Consider the following 7,485-nt stretch of genomic DNA (forward strand, 5'->3'; position numbering starts at 1 on the left):
ATGTCACGATTTGGGTGAACCTAGTGTACATGTCAGATATTATTTCACTAGGTTTCATGTGGAAGAGTTCATAATCTTGCATTAAAATATTAAGCCTAGACTTTTTTACTTCATTTGTTCCTTCGTATGTAATGCACAGTATATCCCAAATCTCCTTACTAGTGGCACAGGTAGATACTCTCATATAATCCTCAGACTTCAATGCACAGAAAAAACAATTTAGGCATTTAGCATTCAACTGGGCTAATTCCCTATCCTCATTGCTCCATTCATTAAAAGGTACATGAGTTTTCAATCCATTAACGGTTTTAAACGGTGTAACATATCCATCGTTCACTAACATCCACATGCGGTAATCAATAGATTGTAAAAAAGTAGACATTCTAATTTTCTAGAAATCAAATGGAATGTTATCAAAAAGAGGTGGACGGGTTATTGAATAACCCTCCACAGTATTGCGATTACCAAAATGTGACATGATCATTTTTTCAAGGATTTCTAAAACACTATTTTTGAAAACTAGCTCTGATACCAATTGAAATTATAAGATGGACAAGAGGGGGGGTGGATTGTGAAAATATTTTGACAATAGTTAAAACCTAAGCAGGAGTTCTAATATTTTTGATGTTTTAAAGTTTCAATATGAAAATTTAAACAACCTTTCTTTTCACAAATTTTCCCAAGCAAATATTGAAAAATAAAACGCACGCAGTAATGAAAGACAATAAGGAAAAAGTACACCAAGATTTTTATAGTGGTTCGGTCAAACCATGACCTACGTCCACTCCCTGGAGTCCTCCGCTCCGAGTATTTCACTACTAGAAATAGCTCTCCTTTTGCCCCCCTTGGCATGGCGGAGAAGCCCTTACAATACTCCCTTTCACCAACCTGGCGTGGTGGAGTGTCAAACTCTATTTTCACCCTCCTGGAGATGGCAGAGAACCTTCTCATTTTTCTCCCTCCTGTAGAAGGCAGAGTACCTCGAGATCACGGATGTAGAAGAGCCTTTCCCCTTGGAGATCCTCCCATAAATTCTTCTAAGGCCACAGGAGGAGCAAGATGCAGCAAGTTCGGAGCAACCGTGTGATCTCCCTCACACCTCTTCTCCCTCACAACGTTCACCTTCTCCTTCCTCTCTTAAACCCTAAAGAACTTCTCAAGAGCTCTCTCCCTCGAAATCCCTCTCTAACCATGTTCTCCTCTCTAATTCACACTGAAAAAAAATTACTATTTTGATACCCAAAAAAACGGGCTCCAAAAACCTGAAATTTCAAAAGTAGCCGTTACTATCATACAGTACGGTTTCTAATCATACAGTATGATATTCATAAACAGACTTTATCCTGGTATGAAGTGGTACGAACAGTTCAAAAATGTTCGTACAGTACGATATTAAATCGTACGGTACGATCCACAACAATTCTGTTCGTACAGGATGATAGTCAGGACGATTAAACATCGTTTCTATTCATCTTATGGTATGATGTACATCGTACAGTACGATGAGACAAAACCAAATAGATCATCCAGGATGATCTTCAGGACGATTATAATTCATTTCTGTTCATCATTTTGTATGAAGGGTTCGTACAGTATGATGTTCAAATTATAATTAAGCCTGAAATTCTTGCACTAATCAAGGATTTATTGCAGTAATCATGGGTATAATTAAGTAAGTATTTAAAATAAATTGTACAGTACGAACATGTTTGTACGGTATGAACGACGCAAAATAACTTACTTAATTTAAAACGACGGCTAGGGTTTTGGATTTGAACATATCGTATAGTACGATTATATTCGTATGGTACGATCGGCTTTGATCATACGGTACGAAATAATATCGTACAGTGCGATCTACAGAGAAAGAAAAACTCTAAATTTTTCATTTAAAAATAATCTCCCCCTGTGTGTGTGCATGGTTGCTCGATCAGACTTTTATGCATTTTGTGGCCAAACTCAAGAAAATAAACTACAAAATACATTGCAGAATCATACTCCTAATCTACCCATTCTTGAGTCTTCCTGTCGTCCTGAGTTGCTTTTGATCTTTCCTGAAATGTTAGTACTCACGGACAATAGCAAATAATATTCAATGAATCTCAAGATAATTCAAACGACATTATTTGTCATCATTAAAATCTCAAACTCGGGGTCATGAGTTGCAATAAGCATGGCTCCACATTTTTATATATGCTCCACTATGATGTTGAAAAAGTTGAGCACTACGAAGCTTGAAAGTGCAATCCTAAGTTGCATTATTAAAAAGCTCAGTTCTTCAAGGCTGGTTTTCCTAAGACTTAGTGTTGTGGTGCTTATTTTTAGCATGGCAATGATCTAAGGCACTATGGCATTGACCTAGGATTTACCATGTTGCTAATCTCTTTAAAAGTCCATAATGTATAGTGCTGTGATGTCTAAATTAGGTGTTGGGGGAGTTGTAGGTAACAATATTGCAGTGCAGAACTTGTAGGTGCTACGGTGCTCATTCAAAACTTGTGAGTTTTTGCCTTCTACTAATCATCTCCTACATAAATATAACTAAAATAAAATATTTTCACTAAATTTTAACACAATTAATAGTACATAATTTACTCTTAAGAAATTCCCTTTAGTTTAAACTCTTTTTTGTATCAAGTAATGGTGAAATCACCTTTTGGTTAATTTAACATCCAAAGTTGAAATTGATAATTTAAAAGAACTAAATTTAAGAAAATATTTCACAGTACAGAAGTAATTTATAATGAACAAAGTTATAATTCTAATTTGAAAGGTAAGAATAATTATCCCTAACCAACATCCTTACTATTATTTGCATTGAACCTATCTACTGTGAGTGTATGTGTAAAATTGAATTTTTATTTCAAAAATGAATAATATGTTACTTAGGGATTAGTTGTGCATGTAGTTAAATTAGAAGTGTATTGGTGCACTGTCATATGTATTAATTCACTCACTTTGTCCTATTAGACTTATGTATTATGATTCTTTTGGACTAGAGCTTCCACATATAATAACATTTTAATGTATGCATCATTATCCTTTTTTATTATTTTCACTTTTACAAACTTTTGGAGTATATATATTTAATGATTCTGAATAACAGTGCCCCTTTTCATCTTCCCACAACCCTAATTATTTTAATTTAAGTATTTAATAAGATTAATAATTTGATATTTAAGTTTATTATAATCTTTTTAATTTAAACTACCCACTTCTTTTCTCTAAACACAATTACTCATTCTTCAACTCAGTAGCCAGTGCATGAGTGTATAGTTTCTCTACTTAAAATAAGTCAACACCTTAAATGATCTATATTGTTTAATTAATAAGATTTTCAAGTTACGAATTATCATTTAATGTTCATTCAAATAACATATAGAGTTTTATTATTATCTTAAATTTTTAAAATTTTAAATTATCATCTTTAGTTTAGCTAAATAAGCAATCAAAGTGATAATGCTATGTAGAGAATAAGTTTTAATAGTTAAGCATAATGAACTTTAAATTAAATCAAAATGAAAGTGTAATTACATATTATATAAGCATAAATAAAAACTAAAAATAAAATAAACATACCTTTTAATTAAATGATAACAAGCTCAAGGGTATTGCAATACAACTACTGCAATTATATAATAGATAACCAATGTATGAAGCACTATTCTCCTAATTTAAATCAATCCAAGATCCATAGGATCAATTCTTATCAAAATAACAACAATTGTTCTCATGGCCATTACATAACATAATGATCGCAATACCATGGGGATCCCAAAAAAAAAAAAAAAAAAAAAAAAAAAAAAAAAAAGCTACAAAAAAAAAAAAAAAGAAAAAGAAAAAGAAAAATAAGCTACAAATAAAAGTAGGTATCTCTCCCTTTCTCCCAAGCCTTCTAGGAATATCCAATAAAAAATAATGACTTCCATCAATATGTGTCACGATCCTCTTCCTCCTCATCCACTTCATCATCATTATCATGAGCCTGGGTGCAAACAAATGGTTAGTATTTTAGAGTAGTAACGATATGCAAATAGTTTGGATTCTCCTTGAAGGGACTCCTAAGTACTATCCCCATTAAATCCTTAATGAATTTGACTATATAGTGGTAATAGTTTTCCTACATACATGAGTTGAGAGCTTACCATTCCATATTTCTCATAGTATTCAATCTCACCCTCCATCTACTCCTTCAACCCAGCCACTCGCTCAACTAAAGATTTAGGTGTCATAGAACTTCTACTACTAATGTTGAAGGGCCTACTAGACAATCAAGGCTTACTAGGGTCACCCTCCTCTATACCAGATCTTTAAAAGCTCTCAAAAATTTTATTTTAGTGAGAGATTAAATGGGAAAAAGTTTCCTTTATTAGGATATTTCCTCACACTAGCATTAACACATAAAGCATAAATAAGTGAAGGATGCCCCAATCCAACATAATTAGTGCCTAAAAAAATGTAAGCTAATGAAGAATGAATAAACTTTCCCACATTAATAATGTAGCCAACTTGAATAATGTAATTAAGATCAACATAGTATTTGGTTCCCTTAATAATATTTTTATATGGTAAAACTTGAGCACAAATAAAGTAATGCTTAGCTTTGATACTTGGTTTAAGCAAGAAGAAAGAAAATTAATAATTTTATTATCCTTTTTCTTCCACTCAACCCCATTATTAAGCACACACAAAATCCTTAGAATTTTTTTAGAATAAAAGCCTCTAAAAAGAGGTGTAATCATCAAATTCAAAAATTTGAAGCTGATACAAAGGGTTAAAGGTTGTAGGATAAAATGGTACCAACTTACTTCGCACATAACACATATTTTCCACTACCTCCTTCCCATTGGCAAAACACTACCTCTTACATTGACACATATTGCAATGGGTTACTCACACAACTGATCCCAACCCCATTTAATCATTTGCATTACCTACCCTCATGATTTTAGGAAACCTCTCTTTAGGATCAACTATGTGGATACCACTATTGTCCCATGCCTTTGATCAACTTCAATAGAATTGAATCTGCTTTTATCAAAGGATGATGAAACATGCTTTTTCTTACCAAACAATTTTGGGGCTATTTCTTATAACGCTCAAACAAAGAAAACACAAAAAACTTAGGAAGAATGAGAGATAATATAGTGGGAAAAGACAAAATAGACACTCTTAAATATAAACATCACAGTATTACAGTGCTCAAGAGCTCAATATTATGGCGCTTCAAATCTAAAAAAAATGATAATGAGCCAAACAAATAGATACTATAGTGATATGAGACACATGGAACTATAACACTGACATTAAAAAATGAAGTGCCAGCTTTTTGATTTGGGAAATGTAGAGATGCTTGAGATGCACCAATGTTGCGGTGCTTGACACACATAAGCGCTACAACACTGATAAATACTACCACCATGGTGCTTTAACTAACATAATAATAATTTTGACCTAACACTATGGAACTAGTAATAAAGTTGTGGTGCTCAATAAAGTGTCATAATATAAACTATTTAAATTACGACTTATTCACTACACTACCAGCAATACTATAGAAATAATGAACCAGCAATATAACACTTGGTAGAATAGGATCGAGGCACTTGGTAAGGAAAAACAACACTATGGTGTTTAATGATATGGTGTTGCAGTATTGCAATCCAAAAAAATTTCATGTGACGTCAGTGCTGTAATGTCATTTTTAAATGCTACGGTGTTTCAAATACTATTACTACGATGCTATTTCAATTTTTAGTACAACAAATTTTTCTCTAGAAGCTTTTCATAACTTACCAAAAATCAATATTAATGTCTATAGAAAATATTTCAACAAACACATATTATAAATTACAATAAAAAAATAATAAAAAAAAGAAATAGAGTTGGGTTTCCTCAAAACAACATTAAATTTATAGTCTTCACCAAGACTTGCATAGATATGTGACTTTAGCTATAAGAAATCACCACCACTTATCAAGTGGTTTACACTATACTCTTTTCCTTTCTCCGTTGGATTTATTTTTAATATTATTGGGAAAAATTCCATAAGGACTACTACAAAAAGAAATTGTAAGCTATCCTAACTAAGTTTCTAAGTTTTTGATTAAAGTAGCTTGACTTTGTCTACTTTGCAATTGGTTCCCAACACAACTCTTCCAAATGTGATTTTATTTCTTTGAATTGATTATTTTTATTAAAACCTGGGGGATACAAAGGTCTATGATTTATGATAGGTTACTAAGGAATATTTTTATTTCCTCAATTAGAATGACTTGTATACTATTGATGGCTACCACCAATATTATTATTTCACTAGCTAAAATTAGTGCAATTCTTCTAACTTGGATTATATATACTAGAATAAGGATTATTTTTTCTTCCAATAAAATTCATATTCTTAATCTCTATTGTATTAATATCATCAATAGAATTTAAATCATTCTCTTCCACTTGCGTAGATGATCCTGACCCTAAACTAACTCCAATAGTATCTAAATTTTTAGAAATTACAATGACATAAGTAGTCAAAAAATAAGAAGCCTCTGATTCATAAGCACTAACTACTTTCTTAGGATTCATACTATCAGAAGTTCAATATAAATTATTTCTATTCATTTCCTCAATTAATTCATATACTTAGTCAAATGGCTTATACATCAAAGATCATCCAACTACAGCATCTATGATCGGCCTAAAGGATCCTACCAATCCATTATAAAAGGTTCAAGTAACCAACCAATTGTGTCAAGCATGGTGAGGGAATTTCCTAAGTATTTCTTTAAATCTCATCCAACTTTTATAAATTCACTCTCCTTCAAATTAGGTGAAAGATGTGATATCATTCCTAAGTTTGACAATTTTTAAAGGTGGGAAATACATAGTTAAACCATTTTGGGCCAACATATTCCAAGTGGTTATAGATGCCGAGGGGCAAGGAAGTTTAAGTTCAAAATTATTGTTCTAGAAAGTATATCTGCTAATACTTTGTGGGACGCCTTCTACTATAGGGTTAACAAACTCTCTTAAAGGTCTAGGATGTTTTAGATCTAGTACTAGTTCAAACATCTCTAAAATCATTTTTTTTTTAAATTTTTGTAAGGGCCCTTTTCATCTCAGATTTCCTTACTAGATCTAATAAGCATGCAGTAAAAAATGAATAAAAAAAAACAAAATTAAAAAAAAAAAAGCTTTTTTGTCATTTCAAAATTTAACAAAAATATAGACATAGGATACAAGTAGGTAAGAATATGTCACTAGTTTAATAATATAGTTTAAAATTACAATATGCTTGTTACTTCCTCAACTATTGTGTAAAAAACTTGATGGGGGCTATGCAGTAAATAATGTAAGCTACACGTAGAGTTAGATTACAACATGAATATTCTTAGGTTTCTTTTGATATAAAAATAATAAATGCCTGCTAAATAAGCAAGTATAAATACTAATTAAGTAATAAATTGAAAGAGAAGAGTATTGATCCCA

The sequence above is a fragment of the Dendrobium catenatum genome, unplaced genomic scaffold (genome assembly GCF_001605985.2).
Source record: "Dendrobium catenatum unplaced genomic scaffold, ASM160598v2 fragScaff_scaffold_1179, whole genome shotgun sequence".
Lineage (NCBI taxonomy): Eukaryota > Viridiplantae > Streptophyta > Magnoliopsida > Asparagales > Orchidaceae > Dendrobium > Dendrobium catenatum.